Raw genomic sequence first — 21,169 nt, forward strand, 5'->3', positions numbered from 1 at the left:
AGTGTCACAAAACCCTCATCTGGAAGCCTGACAGCCCAACAAGGTCAAAGTCGAAATGAAACTGTTACAACAGAAGTGGATAATAAGTGCCTTTTACTTTCTTTCAACCACTAGGGTTCTCAGGAAAGATGGAGTCATAAGCCAAGGGCTGTGCTTAGTATTCTTGTGCAATACTGGACCGTGTCTGCCTTCTAGTTTTCAGGGACTTCTGCCCTCATCAAGAGGACTTTGTTATCAGTACTCCCTGAAAAAAAAGGCAGGGAGAGACAGATTGCAAAAGCGTGGACTTTCTGAACCCAGCAGGCCCCATCAGTCTGTTATGCTGCCTGAGTTCTGGAGAGCCATGGAATTATAGGGGACACTCAGGACTGAGTAGGAATCCCAGGGTCTGCTCATCCCATTCTGCCAACCTAAAAGTTTATGCAAAACAATCTGAAACTTCCCTGGTATCTAAGATAAGAATAATGTTTCCTCCTCCCACGAATTTTCAGGCTGATTAAATGATGCATCTGGCCCTCACCAAGTGGCTTTTGAAGTGTCTATGGGGTATCTGGAGGAACTTGGCTTCCTTTTTAAAAAAATTTTATTGTTTTGTTGAAGTATAGTCAGTTTATAATGTGTTCATTTCTGGTATGCAGCATAATAATTCAGATATATATATATCTGTGTGTGTGTGTGTGTGTGTGTGTATACAAATATATATATTTGGTTGAATTGAAATTGATAATTCTCATTTAAAAATAATTATATTCCAGAAATATACTTTATATTAAATGGAATTGATGATTTTTACTTACTTACATTGTTTATATAAATAAATATTAATTTAATTCTGATGATTGGCTTTAAATATTTGTATTACTAATTTTATTTTCTATTATTGTAAAATAATAGATATAATGTACAATAATCTTTCTGAGAAGGATTCTATACTATTATTTGAATTAAAAGATTTAGTATATATTTCCTGAAGTATTTTTATTTGTGCCTTGAAATGTTCTTGTAAAGAAATACTCCACAATTCTTGGTGGTAAACATGTCTCTTCTTTAATGTGTGCCTCATATTTATATAGCTTTTATTCATTCATTTATTATAGTGCATTGCCTCATCCAATCACAGTGGGGCTGCGTTTCTTCAGGCGGCGCGGAGGGCAGCCTGACCCGGGGTCCTTGGAGCGGGCGCCGTGGCCACGCCCCCTTCCTGGGGCGGGCCCTGCCTTGTTCCAGTTGCTTCCAGAGAGGATGTACGCCGAAGGGGAGCGGAGCGGTGAGCGCTGTGTGTCCTCAAGGCCTCTCCGCGAACGTGGAGTGGCTCCTGGGGCCCCATGGATGCAGAGTCAAGAGAAAAGGGGTGTTGGAGCCATCGAGGACATGGGTACTCTTCGAAAAGGTAGGCCCCGCGAACGGCTCCACGAAGCGGCGGCGGCGGCGGCGGCGGGCGGGGGGCGGCGGGCGGCGGCGGGAGGCGGGCGGTGGCGGGAGGCGGCAGCGGCGGGCGGCGGCGGCGACGGCGGCACCCAGCACGCTGCTGGCATCTCTGTGAACGACCAGGGCCCGGTTCCCGCTACCGGAGCGGGAGCGCAGCGGGCTGCGGGCGGCAGCGGGAGGCGGCGGCGGGCGGCGGGAGGAGGCAGGAGGCAGCGGCGGCGGGCAGCGGCGGCGGCGGCCCCCAGCGCACTGCTGGCATTGCTGTGAACGAACAAGGGGGAGGAGGAGATGGAGGAGGAGGAGGAGGATGTGGAGGAGGAGGATGTGGAGGAGGAGGATGTGGAGGTGGAGGAGGATGTGGAGGAGGAGGAGGATGTGAAGGAGGTGGACGAGGAGGTGGAGGTGGAGGAGGAGGAGGAGGTGGAGGAGGAGGAGGAGGGGGAGGAGGAGAATATGGAGGAGGAGGGGGAGGATGTGGAGGAGGAGAATGTGGAGGAGGAGGATGTGGAGAAAGATGTGGAGGAGGAGGTGGAGGAGGACGAGGAGGAGGTGGTGGAGGAGGAGGAGGAGGTGGAGGAGGAGGATTAGTCATACCAATCATGATTGGGGGCTTCGGAAATTGACTGGTTCCTTTAATGATTGGCTCCCCAGACATGGAATTTCCACATATGAACAACATGAGCTTCTGGCTCCTACCCGCCTCATTCCTACTACTTCTAGCATCATCCATAGTTGAAGCCGGGGCAGGCACTGGTTGAACTGTTTACCTCCCCTAGGAGGGTAGGAGGTGGTGGAGGAGGAGGAGGATCTGAAGGAGGAGAAGGAGGTGGAGGTGGAGGAGGAGGTAGAGGTGGAGGAGGAGGTGGAGGTGGAGGAGGAGGAGGAGGATGTGGAGGAGTAGGATGTGGAGGAGGAGAATGTGGAGGAGGAGGTGGAGGAGGAGGTGGTGGAGGAGGTGGAGGAGGAGGAGGAGATGGTGGAGGAGGAGGTGGAGGAGGAGGAGGTGGAAGAGGAGGAGGTGGAGGAGGAGGTGGAGGAGTTGGAGGAGGAGGACGTGGAGGAGGTGAAGGTGGAGGAGAAGGTGGAGGAGGTGGAGGAGGAGGAGGTGGAGGAGGTGGAGGAGGTGGAGGTGGAGGAGGTGGAGGAGGAAGAGGAGGTGGAGGAGGAGGAGGAGGTGGAGGAGGAGGAGACGGAGGTGGAGGAGGATGTGGAGGTGGATGTGGAGGAGGAGGAGGAGGAGGATGTGGAGGAGGAGGAGGATGTGGAGGAGGAGGAGTTGGAGGTGGAGGATGTGGAGGAGGAGGAGGAGGAGGTGGAGGAGGAGGAGGTGGAGGAGGAGGTGGAGGAGGAGGAGGTGGAGGAGGATGTGGAGGTGGATGTGGAGGAGGTGGAGGAGGAGGAGGAGGTGGAGGAGTTGGAGGAGGAGGACGTGGAGGAGGTGAAGGTGGAGGAGGAGGAGGTGGAGGAGGACGAGGAGGTGGAGGAGGAGGAGGATGTGGAGGAAGAGCAGGAGGATATGGAGGAGGATGTGGAGGAGGAGGAGGAGGATGTGGAAGAGGAGGAGGATGTGGAGGAGGAAGAGTTGGAGGTGGAGGAGGAAGAGGAGGAGGAGGAGGAGATGGAGGAGGTGGAGGAGGAAGAGGAAGAGGAGGAGGAGATGGAGGAGGTGCAGGAGGAGGTGGAGGAGGAGGTGGAGGAGGAGGTGGAGGAGGAGGTGGAAGTGAAGGAGAATGTGGAGGTGGATGAGGAGGTGGAGGAGGTGGAGGAGGAGAAGGAGGTGGAGGAGGAGGATTAGTCATACCAATCATGATTGGGGGCTTCGGAAATTGACTGGTTCCTTTAATGATTGGCTCCCCAGACATGGCATTTCCACATATGAACAACATGAGCTTCTGGCTCCTACCCGCCTCATTCCTACTACTTCTAGCATCATCCATAGTTGAAGCCGGGGCAGGCACTGGTTGAACTGTTTACCTCCCCTAGGAGGGTAGGAGGAGGTGGAGGAGGAGGAGGATCTGAAGGAGGAGGAGGTGGAGGAGGTGGAGGTGGAGGAGGAGGTGGAGGAGGAGGTGGAGGAGGTGGTGGAGGAGGTGGGGGAGGGGGAGGAGGAGGAGGTGGGGGAGGAGGAGGTGGAGGAGGAGGAGGTGGAGGAGGAGGTGGAAGATGTGGAGGAGGAGAAGGAGGTGGAGGAGGAGGAGGATGTGGAGGAGGAGGATGTGGAGGAGGAGGTGGAGGAGGTGGAGGAGGAGGATGTGGAGGAGGAGGAGGATGTGGAGGAGGAGGAGGATGTGGAGGAGGAAGAGGAGGAGGATGTGGAGGAGAAGGAGGAGGTGGAGGAGGAGGAGGAGGAGATGGAGAAGGAGGTGGTGGAGGAGGAGGAGGTGGAGGAGGAGGAGGAAGTGGAGGAGGATTTGGTGAAGGAGGAGGAGGTGGAGGAGGAGGAGGTGGAGGAGGAGGAGGTGGAGGAGGAGGTGGAGGAGGAGGAGGAGGTGGAGAAGGAGAAGGAGGAGGAGGTGGAGAAGGAGGAGGAGGAGGTGAAGGAGGAGGAGCTGGAGGTGGAGGTTCAACAGTTTGTTGCCCTGTATGTGATCTCTATGGAAACTAGGCCTGTTCCTTGAACTTTTGCTATAAACCACCCCCTGCCCACACCTCCCCTCCTCAGCAGGCTCACAGTCTTGGAAGTATTAGCCCACATGATTCCTTTGTCCAACAAAGAAATAAAGCTGCCTCTTCTACTTCATCCAAAACTCTGTCCTCCAGTCTCAATTCAGTAAGCTTAATAAGGAGGCTGTGTTTTGGCAACTGGTTCATGTATCAGTTTTATGACTTTCCAGGCCATTACCTTATCTAGGTTGCTTTCTGCTCAGTGGCAGCCTCATTGTATTAAATGAAGTTAATAGTGCCTACCTCCGAGGGTTACTATGAGGATATAATACAAGTCAAGTGCTTAGATTAGCCCCCGGCAGGTACAAAGGTGAATTCTTAGGCTCCATGAGTTACTGTATAATTTCTGTCTTCTAGGAACTGACGGCAAGATACACTGAAATGGACATGCTTCTACGATACATACAGTCAACAAAACAAGAACAACATAAAACAAAAACAAAATTAGATGATGGATATTTTATGGCTTTTCTTTTTATAGGTTCTACTTGTTTGTAAAATTAAGTGTCAGCTCTTTAGCTTGGCAACAAAGTCCATCACAATCTGATGCCAACGTTTCTATACACGTAACACATTCTTCCCCACTGACTAAATAACCTATACTCAGACCAAACCAGGCCATTAACTGTGGGCTCAGTGGACTCTACATCTAATCTCTACAAATCTATTCATGATATTTATTTAATCTGTATATAAAATACTTTTCATTCACATTTATTGGTAAATATCTTCTCATCTTTTACCAACCAGGCCAGACGACTTTCTCCACAAAGACTTTTTTTTTTATTGATTTGTAATCATTTTACAATTTTGTGTCAAATTCCAGTGTAGAGCACAATTTTTCAGTTATACATGAACATACGTATATTCATTGTCACATTTTTTCTCTGTGAGCTACCATAAAATCTTGTGTGTATTTCCCTGTGCTATACAGTATAACCTTGTTTATCTATTCTACAATTTTAAAATCCTGTCTATCCCTTCCCACCCTCCACCTCCTTGGCAACCACAAATTTGTATTCTATGTCCAGGAGTCTGTTTCTGTTTTGTATTTATGCTTTGTTTGTTGGTTTGTTTGTTTGTTTGTTTTAGATTCCACATATGAGTGACCTCTTATGGTATTTTTCTTTCTCTTTCTGGTTTATTTCACTTAGAATGACATTCTCCAGGAGCATCCATGTTGCTGCAAATGGCATTATGTTGTCAGTTTTTATGGCTGAGTAGTATTCCATTGTATAAATATACCACTTCTTCTTTATCCAGTCATCCGTTGATGGACATTTAGGCTGTCTCCATGTCTTGGCTATTGTAAATAGTGCTGCTACGAACACTGGGGTTCAGGTGTCATCCTGAAGTAGGGTTCCTTCTGGATATAAGCCCAGGAACGGGATTCCTGGGTCATACGGTAAATCTATTCCTAGTCTTTTGAGGAATCTCCATACTGTTTCCACAGTGGCTGCACCAAACTGCATTCCCACTAGCAGTGTAGGAGGGTTCCCCTTTCTCCACAGCCTCTCCAGCATCTGTCATTTGTGGATTTTTGAATGATGGTCATTCTGACTGGCGTGAGGTGATACCTCATTGTAGTTTTGATTTGCATTTCTCTCATAATTAGTGATAGTGAGCATTTTTTCATGTGCCTATTGATCATTTGTATCTCTTCCTTGGAGAATTGCTTGTTTAGGTTGTTTGCCCAATTTTGGATTGGGTTGTTTGGTTGTTTCTTATTAAGTCGTATGAGCTGCTTATATATTCTGGAGATCAAGCCTTTGTCAGTTTCATCTGCAAAAATTTTTTCCCATTCCATAGGTTGTCTTTTTGTTTTACTTATAGTTTCCTTTGCTGTGCAGAAGCTTGTAAGTTTAATTAGGTTCCACTTGTTTGTTTGTTTTTTTTTCCACAAAGACTTTCTTTAAAGCCCCAGCAGACAGAATGTATCTACCCTTTCTGTAGCATTAACACTTTTTGCCTCCATTATCATATTTATCATATATGCTCTTGGGTTAGAGTTATTTTGTGAAGCCCACGAGGTTTCAAGTACCTGCATAGACAGAAATTGCTCCTTATTGGTCTTTACACCATCCTTGGACTGGGCTCCACCACCACCATCTTCACAATACACACAGTGCAGGCTACCGTGCCTTATACACTGCAGGCATTTGACAAATATGAGTGGGGTCTGTGAATTGCTGGGATGTAGGAAAGTATAAGTGGAATGGAGATGGGGAAGAATTCCTTATCTTGACCAAATGGGGAAAGGAAAAGCGGGTGGCTATAACCCAGGGGCAGCAACCGCTTATTAAAATTAGATCTTCACTGTCAGAACAAATTCTCACACGTGCTTGGTATTAGGTATCTTTCAGGGGCTGGCTACTTTCACACCCCCTTCTAAGAAAGCTGCCTCCCCTTCAGCCCCTGATGAAGTGGTGGATGAGTCAACTATATTTGTTCTGCCGTAGTCCACCCTCCAGCCTGGGTTAATTGGATCAGGGCAGCCAATTCACAGGAAGCCTGGTTACGTGTAGCCTCACATAACAAGATGAGTTCAGTCAATGGCTCTTCCACTGAGAATGTCAGATTGGGACTTGGAGCAAGTATTCAACCAGGAGCTATAAACACCAGAGTTTCTGTAACAATAAAAACAACATAGCTATATTTATCCAGCATGTACTGTGTGCCATGACTAGGCTGTGTATTTAAGGACAGTATCTTACTTACTCCTCACAGTATTCCGTGAGTTCAAAGCCATTATTAGCTCCCTTTTATACATGAGGAAATGACACAGAGAAGTTACATGATAAATCAGGAGTCAAACTCGAGCAATCTTTCTCTAGAGTCTGTTCCCCAACCTCTGTGCTGACATATTTGTTTCCCCAGGACGGGGCAGGGTGGGACAAAATGTCCTGAAGACCCAGAGATGGGGCACCCCTTTGAAGGTCATGGACAAGACAAGGAGTAAGTGGAGGAAGGCAGTCTACGGAGGAAAACCAAGCAAGCAGGGTGGGAGGAGGGTCAAAGAGAATGTAAATAAAAGATGATGAAGTCACAGATAGACCTCATTTCCCGGCAGCTGTAAAATTCCCAGGGGCTTGGCAATATTGTGTTTCCTGCCATAGGATTTTGTAACCCGGCTGCTTATGATAAACTGACTTGTGTGTGACCTAAATCGAGGGGAACTTTGCAGTGACAAGAACTCGTGTGCACGTGCTCAAATCCTGTGTGTTCCCGCATTGAAACACAGTTAGTTGTGGACTCAGAAGTCACAGTTATTGCCCGGCCCCCAGCTCAGCTCTACTCCAACTCTGCAGGCCCTCCAGCTCAGGAAATAATTCCTTACTCAGAGTCAGAGGACGTGGTTGGAGTTCCATCTCTGCTGTCTTATTACCTGTGTGACCTTGAACTGGTCCTTGATGTCTTTGAACCTCAACAGCATCATTTAGCAAGTGTGTGGGGGAGGGGACAGCTAATAACAAAACATTTGCCCTACCTCCTGCCTCTAGCCAAGAATCGTGACTGCAGCTTCACTAAGACAGAGTAGGTGAAGAGGCTGTGCAAATATGGAACTTTTTTTTTTAAGCTTAGCGTTCCTTAGGGCTTGGGTGTAAATTATGGCTTTTATCAGTGGTGCTGGGCTAGTCAGTAAAGGAACACAGTAATGTTATCACCATCGCATTTCCCTTACTCGTGTCTCTGTTTACAAAGTCACAGTTATTGCCAGAAAATACTCACATTCCTTTGTTCTCATTGAGTCAACTCTGGAAGCACCAGTCCCTTTATCAGTAAGATGATCTGTTTTTCCTCTGCTCTTTTATTCATGAGCAGAAACACCCTCCTGGGCTGGCTCTCCATGGGCTTGGCTCTCCATAGTCTTCCTCTGTTTCTCCGCTTCACCAAAGCTTACCTACTCTGCCAACTTGGGCCGAAACGGCCTCCTCCCCACCTACAATGAAGGGGTGTCTGTGACTGCTGTCTAGGGGACCCTAATTGATTGTTGGAGAGAAACTTGCCTGGCCACAAAGAGATGGGCCAGATAGATATTAGCTTGAGAACCCAGCCAACTGTGTGATTCTCTGATACAATTAAGATCAATTGCATCTTGTAATACAAGACACAGAGGGGTTTTGAATTTAGTGTAATTTCTTTGATGGGTTTGTTTGTAAATGAATCATGTCTCCTTCATAAGTATCATTTTGTGGGGTTTTCCCAACTTCAGAAACTTTTAGTGTCTCATCAAAACCACAAAACTCACTAAATCATAGTCTTCCTTTTGGAACTCATACAGACATAATCCAAGTTTACTATAAATAAATTATGAGATAGTTGATGCTTGCTTTATTAAGTTTGGGAGTTGGGAGGGTCCTGAGACACAGGAGCCCTGAGGTAGGCTGGCAGATAAAACACAGGACGCTCAGTTGAGTTGAATTTGAATTTCAGGTAAATAACAAATAAACAACTAACTGTCGATGAAGGATGTTGAGGCCATCAAGCCATCGGCCACTGTAGCTGTGCACCCAGAGGGGATTCAAGAGGGAGAAAAACAAGATACTGGTCCTAGATAGTTAAGGTACATATCAAAGGAATGATTTCAGTGAGCCCAGATTCTTGCACCTTCCCATACATAGAAAAGCACTAAATTCATTCTCCTGAGATGTTTGTTTTCCTTTAATTAGCAGCAATGTTTTGATATTCTGACTACCCTAGTTTTGTTTTGTTTATTTTTGTTTTGTTCTGTTTATGCAAAAACTTCTATATATCCTGGCTCCTCCCTTACCTCTTCAGACTAGTCCCTCAGAGTTATCTGAAAAGCTGTCTCCTGGGCTTAAGTCCGCTGAATAAAACATAATTCTCAACTTTTAGGCTGTGCATTTTTTCCAGTCGACACAACCACTACTAAGCTTTTCCAACAGGAACGCAGAAGGAGGCTAGGTCATTCCAGGAACATGGCCTTGGGCTGCTGGAAGCCACAGAGTGTTGGTCTCTAAGTGTAGGGGTTTGAATGAAATCCTTGTGTGCCCAAAGCTCTTTGTAGTTCTTGCCTTCAAAAGTGCCTGGCACAGGAAATTGTGCTTAACAAAAATAGTCGTCCTGTTAACAAGTTAAATGTGAGCCCCAACCCTGACCTCCAACCTTGGAGCTCTAACTGAATCAAAGCCCCTGGCCTGGTGGTCAAGAAGTTCTTTCCTGCTCAGGGTCATGCTGTCAATTATGAAACTGAGTTTGGTGCTAGCAAGACAGATGTTTATTCAATGCCAGAGAGTGAAGAAGAGGAGCTCAAACTCTAAAGATAACTTCTCCATGAAGAGAGGAAAAGGGGGGGAGATTTTAAGGGGTAAGAGGCAGGTGCAACATCAGAAGCTGAAAAAAAAAACAGAGCTTTCCAGGAACAGATGGCATACACAGGCCCTCAGGCCCCCTTGTACATGGCACAAATTGTCCCTAGCCGGATACACATCCCCTCTTTGGATGGGGATCTTAACACGGTAATGAAGCAAAAGCTGCTTTCAGATGCTTCCAGATTTCATCTGCACAGGTGCATTCCTGTGGTCAAGTCACAGCTGGTTTGATGCAGTTGACCACAGTATATCTCTCAAAGCAAATATCTCTCAAAGGATAGCTGCAAAATATCTCCGCTAAATACCAGGTAGTCTTGAAACAAGCACAGAGATAAACCAAGGCAATGAAACTGGGGACCTTTATCCTACTTTGCTTCCTATCTTGGATCTAGATGGTTAGGTCTAGTTTTGTTGCCAGCCTTTCTGGCACCCTGCAGATAAAACACAACTGGCTTGCATAGTTAAAGACAACTTCTGCCCCCTGGGGCTTGGGTTGTATAGCATAGGGGACCATTTCTTTATTAATTCAAAATACTATAAGATCTTTCATAATCAAACTGTATCCAACCAGAATTTTTTACAACTTGTGTGTGAACAAAGGGCTTTTGGCAGGGGTGAGTTTAGCTCAGCAGTAGAGCATGTGCTTAGCATGTGCAAGGTCCTGGGTTCAAACCACAGTAACTCCATTTAAAAAAAAAGGAGGGGAGGGAGCTTTTGATGCAAACTTTCAATGTTAAAAAAAAAAAGGGACTAGGAAACTTGTTTAACTTGCTTAAAATATCATTAACTCTTAGGAAATTGTTCACAAGCAATGGACATGCTGCAGTTTAAAATGAATCTCATTTTTCCACTGAGTCGTATTTAAGACTTGCCATCAATGTTTTTATTGACGTAGAATTGGTGATCTATAGGTACAAAATACACATATTTAAATTAGTCTATAATTTGTACCATATGTTAGTTCTCAGCTTGCCCTCCCTTAGTCCAAAATACAAACATTTCTCAGTTTCTGAATAGGTCAAGGTACTTCGTTGATTTAATTATATCTATATTGCAGCCAGTCTGAGCTGGGTCTGGAGAAGAATGTGTGTCCTATTTTTGTTTCTCTTTACTCATTAGATTTCTATTTTTAAATGGTACTGCATTGTGAGTTTAACTTAATGCCCACAGAAGCAGCCATGGATGGAATTCTATTCCTCCTTGAGTTTTCACAGATTCAGGCTTTGTATAAAGAGCCTGTTTATCCTTCTCAGATTAGCTTCTTTCTCTTTACTCTGACGGCATTACCTTAGTTCTGACCTTCATCATTTCTTGGCTGGATTATTCTAATCATATTTCACCTGGTAATTCTCTTTCTGGCTTTACTCACAGTGTCTGATATGATAACTTGCATGTGACAGAAGCCCAGAATAAGAGTGGCATAAATGAGATAGAACTTTACTTCTCTGGTTCTCAAAAGTCTGGCTAGAATGGCAGCTCTCGACCAAAGCCATGGGAGCCCATCTCCGTCCATCTTGCTGTTCTGCTCAGCCACATACTCCCCGCATTGCAGTTCAGTCTTTGGGGAAGGGGACATGGATGAGAGGGCAGTACAACTTTACCTTTAAAGGCATAACCCAGACGTTGCACTTCATCTTCCATCCCATTGCCCAGAACTTAGTCATATGGCCCACCCTTAGTTGTAAGGCAAGCTAGAAAATGCGATCTTTATTTGGTGCCCAGCTAAAAAATTGGGGTCTCTATTAATGCAGATAAAGAAGAGAAGGATATATAATGGTGCTGTCCAATATGGAAGCCACTAGCCACATGTGGCTATTTACATTTAAATTTATTAAAATTAAATAACAGCATAAATTCAGTTTCTCAGATGCACTAGCTGTATTTCAAGTGCTCGGTGTTGTGAGTGGCTACATGCCATGAGATTGGGCAGCACAGATATAAAACTTTTCTATCATCATTGTAAGTTCTACTGGATAGAGCAGATATAGAAAACCAACAATCTTATTGTCACCCCACCAATTCTTCACACAGAATTTCACATAAAACTAATCCCCTTGTTTGTGTGTTTAAAGAATTTCAATGGGTCTCTACTGCTTTCAGCATAAACCCCAAATCTCCCTAGCCTAGAACATCAGCCCTTTGTTTAATCTGAACCTTTCTTACCACTCCATCTTCATCTACTACACTTCTCCATAAATGCCTTTTACTTATATCATGTGGCATTGCAGGTCTTGAAACAAATCATGCTTTTGCACATGTTGTGTTCTCTCTGTTACTGGAAAACTGGGTTTGCCTCTTGGTGGGTGTCAAGCCAAAAGACCCCCCTACCTTATCTGCTTACAAAATTCCCCCTTGATATATTTCACTGTTAAGTCTAGAGGTCTATCTTCTGTAATTGCTTTCTGCTGAGAATGGGTGTTGTAGTCTCCCTGGTTAGAAGAGTGGAAGTCTGTCAGTGCTAGAACTAGGTAAGTTTTGGGGTCCACCAAAGTACTGTCTGAATCTCGCTTGAATAGCATTATTCTAGCAGATGTGGGAGAGACACAGCAGGAGAGAAAATTAGCATCTTTGCAACGTCATCAGCAAAGACTTGAGGCAAGGACGCCCTAAACCAAACCATTTTCCTAATATTTTCCCAAAACTAGGAAGGGGATCATTCCGAAAAGAGATTTGATTTTTCATTTGCATGATAAGGTGAGCCACATTAGAAGACTCATCAGGTATAGAAAACAGCATTTGGGAAGTTTTATAGTATAAGTTCCTCCTTGAGAGGCTGTTAAGACATCAGGGGCCATGTGGTTTTGTAGGACCATATTTTTTATCTGAGAAACATTTGCATTCAGCTGATTGGCAACCTGATTATTATCTCTTTAAAGCTTGCTGGGTAAAATTTGTTAAGCACGCTATGTGAGGGATGATGTCCTCTATTTTTTATCTCTAAATGCATGCCTCTTCTCAATGGCCAAAGCAGATGTAAAATGCATGTTCAACAGTCCACAAAACAGGCCATTCTGGTCAATGTAAATTTAAATCATGTAGCAGTCAGAATGACTTCCCCATACTTCAACTGGAAATTTTTTTTTATCACTTCCCCTTTTGATTGCCAAGCTTTTGATAGATCAGAATATTTTTCCCTTAATGACAGGGTGGTTGCTGCCTGCTATGGGTCCATCATGTCATGTCCGTTGGTGCTAGGCCTCCTTTTGTTCAATATTTACCTAGTTACCCACGTTGAGGGAAAGCTAATCAGACACAGTGAACAAGTTCAGAGTTATGTTAACGGGGAAATGTGTTTTATAAGCTGTACATGTCATCAATCATGCCAAATTGTCACACAAACGTTATACATGCGCTTTTAGCAGTAGACTTAAATCAAGCCATGATACATATTGTGAGTAGTTAGTTATACTCTGTGATAATTTCACCGGAGAATTTCCTTTCCATCCTAAACCCTGGGGAAACTTTCAGTGTTAATAGGGAGACAAACATTTGATAAACACTTCAGTTAAATTAGTAGGGTGGGTCTTAGAGTTCTGGTCCGGATTTTTGGGTCAACTGCCTGCCACTGCTGTTGTCTTTTTCTCCTCCTGCTATGGATGTCTTAAGGCATCAGCACTCCTCTCTATAGACCAGTCCAATGCAGAGCTCCTTGTGCATAAGGGTCTGATAAGGGTCCTTTTAATATCTCAATTAAACTTTACAATAATATAACATAACAGCAAGGAGATATCTTGAAAGTGAGTCTTAGGTAGTAAATATAGACCTCAGTTAAGAAAACCAGAATTTAATATCCACTGAAGCATAATCTTGTTCCCTCTAAAATTACCCCCATTTCTACCAAATACAAATAAGACTAATTTGTTTGCAAAATAAGTCTGGTTAATGGGCCACATAGGCTCTTTAAATTGGCTATGCTGGAACTTTTCATAAGGTTCCATCACATAAACTTTCTGTTAATAGTCTTATGAAGCCATCAGCTTTTGCATTAGGACTTTTATTTTCTTATCCAGTTCTACAGTATGACCTGAAATTTCTCAGAAACCTGTACTTGTCAAAAGTTCTTCCTGTGAATCTTCTTGAAGATGAAACATTTTTGCAAAACATCAGAGTAAAATAATAACTATCTATAAATGACAAAAGACTTAATAGTCATGATTAAACCCCTGACCACAATGCAATTGACAAAAAAACTTGGTTACCATAACTAGACTTATGACTGATAATATTTTATAAGGACATACCAGATTTTTTGGAATTCCCCATAGTTTTTAGAAATCTATATTAATATTTACCCATACAGTATAACCTGAAGAGGCTTGTTACCACTCATTTGACAATGCTTCCCATGTCATTTAACATATCAAATAATCCTATTTAATTTAGTCTCTCTCTGAGATGCCTCGGGGTTCCTTGGAAGAATCTTAAAGTTAGCTAGAGGTCAAAAGAACTTCAATTAGTATTTGCTATTTGGGAAGTTGTCAAAAATATCAAAAATTTTCCAAATACCTGGTCAAATAGGATCATAGGTCACTGTGAAATAACCATTCACTTAACCAAAGTGACAATAAAAGATCTCATAGGCAAATATAGAAAGTTACAATCAGATCTCTCAAAAGGCAGAGAAAGTCATAAGCTATTATCAAAAGCAGCTCAACACCGTAAGAAAACTTTGCTTTCCCAGCAGAGACAGAAAACCAAATTCTAGTCTTGCTTAAGACTATTTTCAATAACAAAATTCATTTACTTCATTATGTTTAATCTAATCTAAGCCAATCCTGACCATGTACGGAACTCTTTTCTCAGTGATCCTTCTCCACAAACCTTCTAACTTTTTGTATCCATATTATTTTGTCCCTTATTTTCTTTCCCATTTGGAAACAACCAGCTCTTGGACAAAACTACCTTTTTTCCCTTTTAGCAAAATACTTTTCCATTCCTCATACCTCTTTTTACTGAAAATATGTTTCCTAGTTTCCTTGCATACTGAAACATTTTCCTTATTATTTTAGTAGCTTTAATTACATATATTACAATTTTAACCCTTAAAACCCCTAATCTCTAGCAAAAACCAAGAAGCAAGTAATTGTGAACTGTTTGGCATACCAGTACTTCCTGGCTGGCAAACTTATGAACATACTCTATTAACTGTAGAAACACACATTTTCTCATAGCAGCATTTCTTCCCTTAATGTGTTACAACATGTGCATTTAATAAAGCCAGACATCTTTACTTTCCCATTTCCCTCCTGTAAGATGACAAAAGTGGGTAAACTTAGACCTGCTTAGCAATTAATGTTCCAGTATTTTATTTTATTTGAAATGACCTGGATAGCCAGTGAACTCATTTAACTTTATATAGTTTCAAGTTGCCAAAATCTGGAAAGACTATTTTTAATTATTCATAAAATGAAATTACTCCTAACAAGTTTACCTTAAAAAAAAAAAACCTCATCTCATTTATATTTAATTTACCTAAAAGTTTCATCATATCAAGTTATTTTCCTTTCTGACAACTTTGCAACAGATATAATTTTATTTGACTTCTAGTAAACCTAGGTACAATAAAAGTATTATACTTAATATTGATGACTCTAAAGACGTGTTTATATTAATTAAACCAACAAGATTTTTTTTAACATTTTTTATTGATTTATAATCATTTTACAATGTTGTGTCAAATTCCAGTGTAGAGCACAACTTTTCAGTTATACATGAACATATATATATTCATTATCACATTTTTTTCTCTGTGAGCTACCATAAGATCTTGTGTATATTTCCCTGTGCTTTACAGTATAATCTTGTTTATCTATTCTACAATTTTAAAATCCCATCTATCCCTTCCCACCCTCCTCCCCCTAAACCAATAAGCTTAAGCTAGTTTCATAACTAGATATTGATTTAATATTAAATATTTTCTAGATCACATAAACCCTAAATTCATGCTAGGCAGTTTCTTTTATATTTCTGGGAATTTATATAAGCACTCAATTTCCCTTAAGACTATTAAATAGAGCTCATTCCCAAATTAATTTTGATAATACTATCTGGATGTAAAGACATTTCATATCTATAATGAACATAGACATACTTACATCCACATACACAGAGATCTCATAGTTCTGCTTGAGTTTAAAAAGGCCCTTTTTTTTTTTCAGTCTCAGAAATTAAGAATGGTCTAGAGGAAGGTTCCTGAGAGCCTGGGTAGAATATTTACATCTCAAAAGCACAGGGAGAGATATGCAAGTTCCTCCGCAAAGCAAAACGAGTTTTGGAACAGTTAAGGAATCTCAGAAAAGAAATGGAGCTATTAAAAAATTGAGCCAAGTGGAAATTCTAAATCTGAAAACTGTATGTTAAGGAAAAAGTTTATTGGCGGGGTTTAACAACAGATGAGATACTGCAGAAGAAAAGAACTTGAAAATGGACAGGCAAGCCCCAGCCTGGGAGAAAACATTTGCACTCTCTGTGTGTCTGCCAAAGGTCATGTATCTCAAATATATAAAGGACTCTAAATCAATAATAAAACACTGATTCTGTAAAAATGGGTAAAACACTTGGACAGACACTTTACAAACAGGAAGGCACACAAGTACCCAGCAGCCCTTGAAGAAGCGCTCAGTGTCACCCGTCACCAGGGAAATCAAGGAAATGAAAATTAAAACCTCAGCACGCCAGCAGTGTACACCCTGTAGAATGGCTAAAATTAAATCTAAAAGACTGATGCCACCAAATACCAGCAAGGAAGTGAAATAACTGGAATCCTAACACATTGCTGGGGAGAGTGCAAAACGGTAAAGCCGCTTTGGGAATTCATTTAGCAGTTTATTATAAAATTAAGCATACATTTATGACTCGACAGGTATTACCCAACAGAAATGAAGACATATAGCTACGAAAGGACTTACAAAATAGTATAAGTATGAATTTTTAATTCATGATAGCCCCCAAATGGAAAGAATTGATAAATTTTGTTAAATCAATGGAATGCTAAGTAATAGAAAGGAATGACCGTATACATTAGCACATGCGTGAATTTCAAAACCATTATATTGAGCAAAAAAGAAGACAGACACAAAAATGTACATACAGCATAATTCCATTTATGTGAGGTTCTGGAACATAAAGGCTTAGTCTGTGGCAACAGCAGTACAAACTGGTTGCCTTGGTGGAAGGGATTGTCCAGAATTGGGAAGGGGAACCAAAGAGCTTTCTAGGGTGTTAAGATACTAGTGTATCTTGGTGGGGGTATAGGTTACGTAGGTGTGTGCATTTATTAAAACTCCCTGCTCACTTAAGACCTATGCATTACACTATGTAAATTAACAATTTTTAAAATGACCACCTCCCCCCCACCCTCTGCCAAAAAAAGAAAACAGTGAATGTAATTTCAGGAAACTGACCACCTTGGTTCTCAGTTCAAATCCTGATTCTGACACTTAAAAGCTATGTGACCTTAGTCAAATTATTTAATCTGTCTGTGTTCTAGCTTTCTCATCTGTAAAGTTGGGATAAAAATAGCACCTAAGTTAGGGTTGTGAAGATTAAATGAGTGCTTCAAACAGTTCCTGGTACATGGAAACACAGTAATGACCATAATTAAGAAGACATACCTGTTCCGTTTGTTTTAGGATTAACTATGTCCTGGTTCTTTGAAAGTGGGTAAGGCAGGTGTTGTATCTTGAACTATTAGCAGAACATGTGTCAAAACCAACCTGCAGGCTTGGTTTGGTCAGTTGTTTATTGTTTCAGCAGAGGAAAAGAGTGATGTCTTTGTCCAGGTTACTTTGTGTCTCTGGCCTTAGTGTCTTCATCTCTGAAATAAGGGGGTTGTGTGGGATGAGTGACTCATCACTGGGAGTCAGATGCCCCTGTCCGATTCCCGTGAAAACCTTAACCCTCTCAGAAAAATGCCCCTAATACACGTACACAGTGAATATTGTGTAATTAATGGATATTAATTGCTTTAAAACCTTTAGGAAATAGTGTGTGGGGGGTTATGTTTTGCTGTGTTTTCCTTTTTAAAGAAAATGAAATCTGGGGTGGTGAGATGTCCGGTATTTGAATTGGCCCCTTCCTCATCTTTTGATCCCACAAAATCCATGGTCCTTATGAGAGCTTAGACAGTAGGGCTGATCCTCACCTTGGCCCTGGACCTCACAGCTGAATCTCAGCTCTTGTCCTCCATGGCTGCCGTGGCTTTGGCCTGGAGCCTCCCCGCATTCCCTGTGAGGCTTGGCCTCAGGGACCCGCCCTGAGGCTCACAACGTCGCAGCTGTCAGTGCCCTGGCCTCTGGGACTTCCACACGCGTGTCCCCTCTCAAGGCTCTGCCGCGACCCAGCTTAGGCTTCCACTCGCCCTGCGGAGCCTGAGACCTTTCTCTTCCTGGTTCCCAGGAACCCTGGCTTGTTTCCTCATCCACTTCCTGAGCCCTGCCCCTGTTCTCCCCTCTCATTCATACATCCCCGTGAACCTTGTAGGTCTTTGGAAACCAAGGGCCGCCTATGCGTTCTCCTTTTTGTGCTGAAGCACACACGACGGTTAATTTCCTGCTAAGCTAAGAAACTCCCAGGCCCGAAGACAAAAAGGCCTGGCAGCATCTAGAAGGCTGGAAGTCCATTGTTCACCTCGCACCCCAGGTCGCACCTCGCAGTGACTTCCTGGTCAGCCCCGAGGAAGCTGTAAGCTCGCAGAAGAGGGAGGAGTCTCGGAAAAGGGATTAGTGTAGCCCAGTGTCGGAGGAGGACGGAGGGTGTGGGTTGTAGGTGGAGTGGCGTGGGTGCGCCTGAGTTGGGAAGAGAGCTCTTAAAGGGGGAAGATGAGAGCTGGGATTGTACTTTATTAAAATGGACCGTCCTGTCTGGTTCACCTGCGGTCTACGGCAGGTGGCGCTGCTTTTCACCGTGGAACCTGTGACCTGACTGCTTGGTCCAGTCAAGACTGCCGACCCAGATAGGAATCCAGGTCGATGTATGAGACAGACTTCTCAGTGTTGCTCCTGTTTACAGAGCAGGATTCTGTCTCTGCAAAGCTGCTTCATTGTCTGGAAACTCAGGAGGCTTAGGGGGAGTTGCAATGAACTCTTTGGCTTTTAACCTCAGCGTGACGTCATTTTTCCTTCTATCGACAGAATAACACCGATGGACTCCACGAACTTGCCTGTGGGGGCTTAATTTATTGCCTGGGAGTTGTGTTCTTCAAGAGTGACGGCGTCATTCCGTTTGCCCATGCCATCTGGCACCTGTTCGTGGCCACGGCAGCTGCCGTGCACTACTATGCCATCTAGAAATACCTTTACCGAAGTCCAACAGACTATGCGACACTTATGACCAAACTGTACTAGGTCTCCAAACCAGTATTATTTCAATTATGGCACTTAGGAGTCGGGTAAGAGCTGAAAATTGCACAAAGGAGGAAAAACAAAAAAAAAAGAAGACTGCACTGACTTTCTTTGTATCTTTTGAATATAATTACTGTGAAAGTGTAAAAGCTGTGTTCTGGAATGTTCCCCCCTTACAGCTAATAAGGCAGTGAATTAATTATTCATTCCATTCCACTATCATGAAGGACTCTGGATAGACTTGGCCAGCTTGATGTTTACAAACCAGAATTTTGTATTTTAATTTTACAGATTTTACTACATGATTTTTTCTAAATTACTAGGTCAGGTTTTCAAAGTCAGTGCAATAACAAAACTTCCTTTTTAGGAGACAGTGGTTTCTATCACTTTCCCATTAGCTGTGTGAAGAATCATGGACAGAACTTTCACTACTTTTTTTACCATGTTTCATCTTGGCATGATGTGGTCATTTTTTAAATAGAAACTTCAGTTTTTTGTAAATTTTTTTAAAAAATACTTCATTGAAGTGCATCTCTGTGGTTCCTCATCCTTGTGAATTTTTGCAGCAAGCTGTCAACATTCCACAAGTGAACAGACAGACCTCTTCTGATCGTTTTATTAAACATGGAGAAATTGCTGATTTTGAAAAACCGCGAGTTTTCCAAACTTTTCTGCCAACCTCTGACTCTGAATTCCATGCTGCTTTGGGCCACATACTTGACCTACTTTGGTTTACCCGTGATGGAAAAGTATTTTGATATCATTAACTTTTTCAAAAGACTCAACTTTTTCTCTGTGTCTTTGCCATGTTTTCTTCAGGGTCTTTTTCCGCAGTGGATGAGAATTCAGTCTGTCCTGGGAGCATGTTGTTGGGCTGACCGTCCGCTGGACTCCAGTGAATAGTGGGAATGCCTGTTTGGTGCCCAGTGGTTACGTCATTGTCACTTAGCTTTATATTATCAGTTTGATATTCGTTTTAAATTGTGGAACTAGATGCATAAATTCACATTTCTACCTTTCCTTTGCATCTCCTGATATACTTTTTTCCTTTTTTTATAGAAAAATATTTAAAGCGTTGTCTGCCAGATAGAAACTCATGTGTCTATGGTCCATGGGTTATATCCAGGCTCAGTGGAGTGGTATTTAATATATTGTTTTGGTTTTCCCTCGGTGTCTTATATTAAGATTAACGTATTAGTTGCTTTGTTGATTAATCTCTTGTTGGTGTTTTAATAAGTGGGATAACCTTGCCTTTTACTTTTAGATCAGGTGCTGATACTGCCTGTGTTCTAGTAATGGGTTTGATCATTGGAATTGTTGGATTGACAATACATTGAATTCAAATTCATTGAAATTGTGTGCTGTTGTGGCTTTAAATGAGGGTTTATTTTGTGGGTGTATGTTTAGAACTCTTTGAATTTGGTATATTATACGGGAACAGAAGAACTGCTTTTTGCTGGTGACTTCTTAAATATGCAAGGTATACCCAGTGATGACACTGACCAGACCACCCCTGGCTGCATGATCCTGAACATCTGAATGCCTATTATTTTATTGAGTATATTTTATTTTTAATATATTAACTTTTGTGGATTCATTTAAAGTCTGCTCAGAAGTAACACTGTCAGAACCACTAAAATGTATGTAAAAAATTGTGCTGTAGACTAAAATAAAATTGCTACTTGGATTTGTTCCACTGCCTCTAAATTAGATGACTATGAAAATGATAATATATTTTTGAAAGCTTGAGCTCATCCAGCATTTGTAATTCGTATACTGGCCTTTTTTTTTTTTTTTTGGTAAAGTCAGAATGGAAAGAAAAACAAAAGTGCCCTATCATCTAGAACTTTCCAGTCCACTTTTTTATGATAATGGAATTGCCAGAGCCAGCGTAAACATTAAAATCAACCCACATTTTCAGTTTAAAACATGCTGGTCTGGGCCTAAAGCTTATCAGTTTTATAGATGATCTATCTTTACCCAGAGAAACCTTTGGTTTAGTTTATGTAACATATTACACTATAGGGCTGAGGTCACAGGCTTTTCTGTTACCAAGCAGACACACATCATGTTGCAAGCCTAACAAGTTTGTAGTGTTAGAGTTCCCTCTGCCTCTTTGCAGGGCAGGTAACAGAGAGCTTCCACTGCTTCATCCTTGGTCCAGGAACTGGGCCAGGAGCCCAGGTCTACATCCAGTTCCAAAGCCTCTTTACACCACAGCATTGGTAGGGTCAGCAGAAACAAATGACTCGAAAAACTTGACCTGAAAATTGGCCAGGCACGCACACGGAAAAGAAAAATATTCACACAGTTTAGAGCCTCCGTGAACCGTTAGGCAAGCCTCCGTCAAATCGAATTTTGAAGATTGAGGATCCTGAAGTGTAATTATTCCCAAGAATTCTG

General features: G+C 42.6%; 1 long non-coding RNA gene across 1 annotated transcript; it reads left to right on the forward strand.

The window, feature by feature from the left end:
• Positions 1-1,192: 1,192 nt before the first annotated feature.
• Positions 1,193-20,458, forward strand: LOC140694548 (uncharacterized). Its single transcript, XR_012070152.1, has 3 exons — positions 1,193-1,390; positions 4,450-7,047; positions 18,557-20,458. It is a non-coding gene; the product is annotated as an uncharacterized lncRNA (long non-coding RNA).
• Positions 20,459-21,169: the final 711 nt, after the last annotated feature.

This window comes from Vicugna pacos, unplaced genomic scaffold (assembly GCF_048564905.1).
Source record: "Vicugna pacos unplaced genomic scaffold, VicPac4 scaffold_21, whole genome shotgun sequence".
NCBI lineage: Eukaryota > Metazoa > Chordata > Mammalia > Artiodactyla > Camelidae > Vicugna > Vicugna pacos.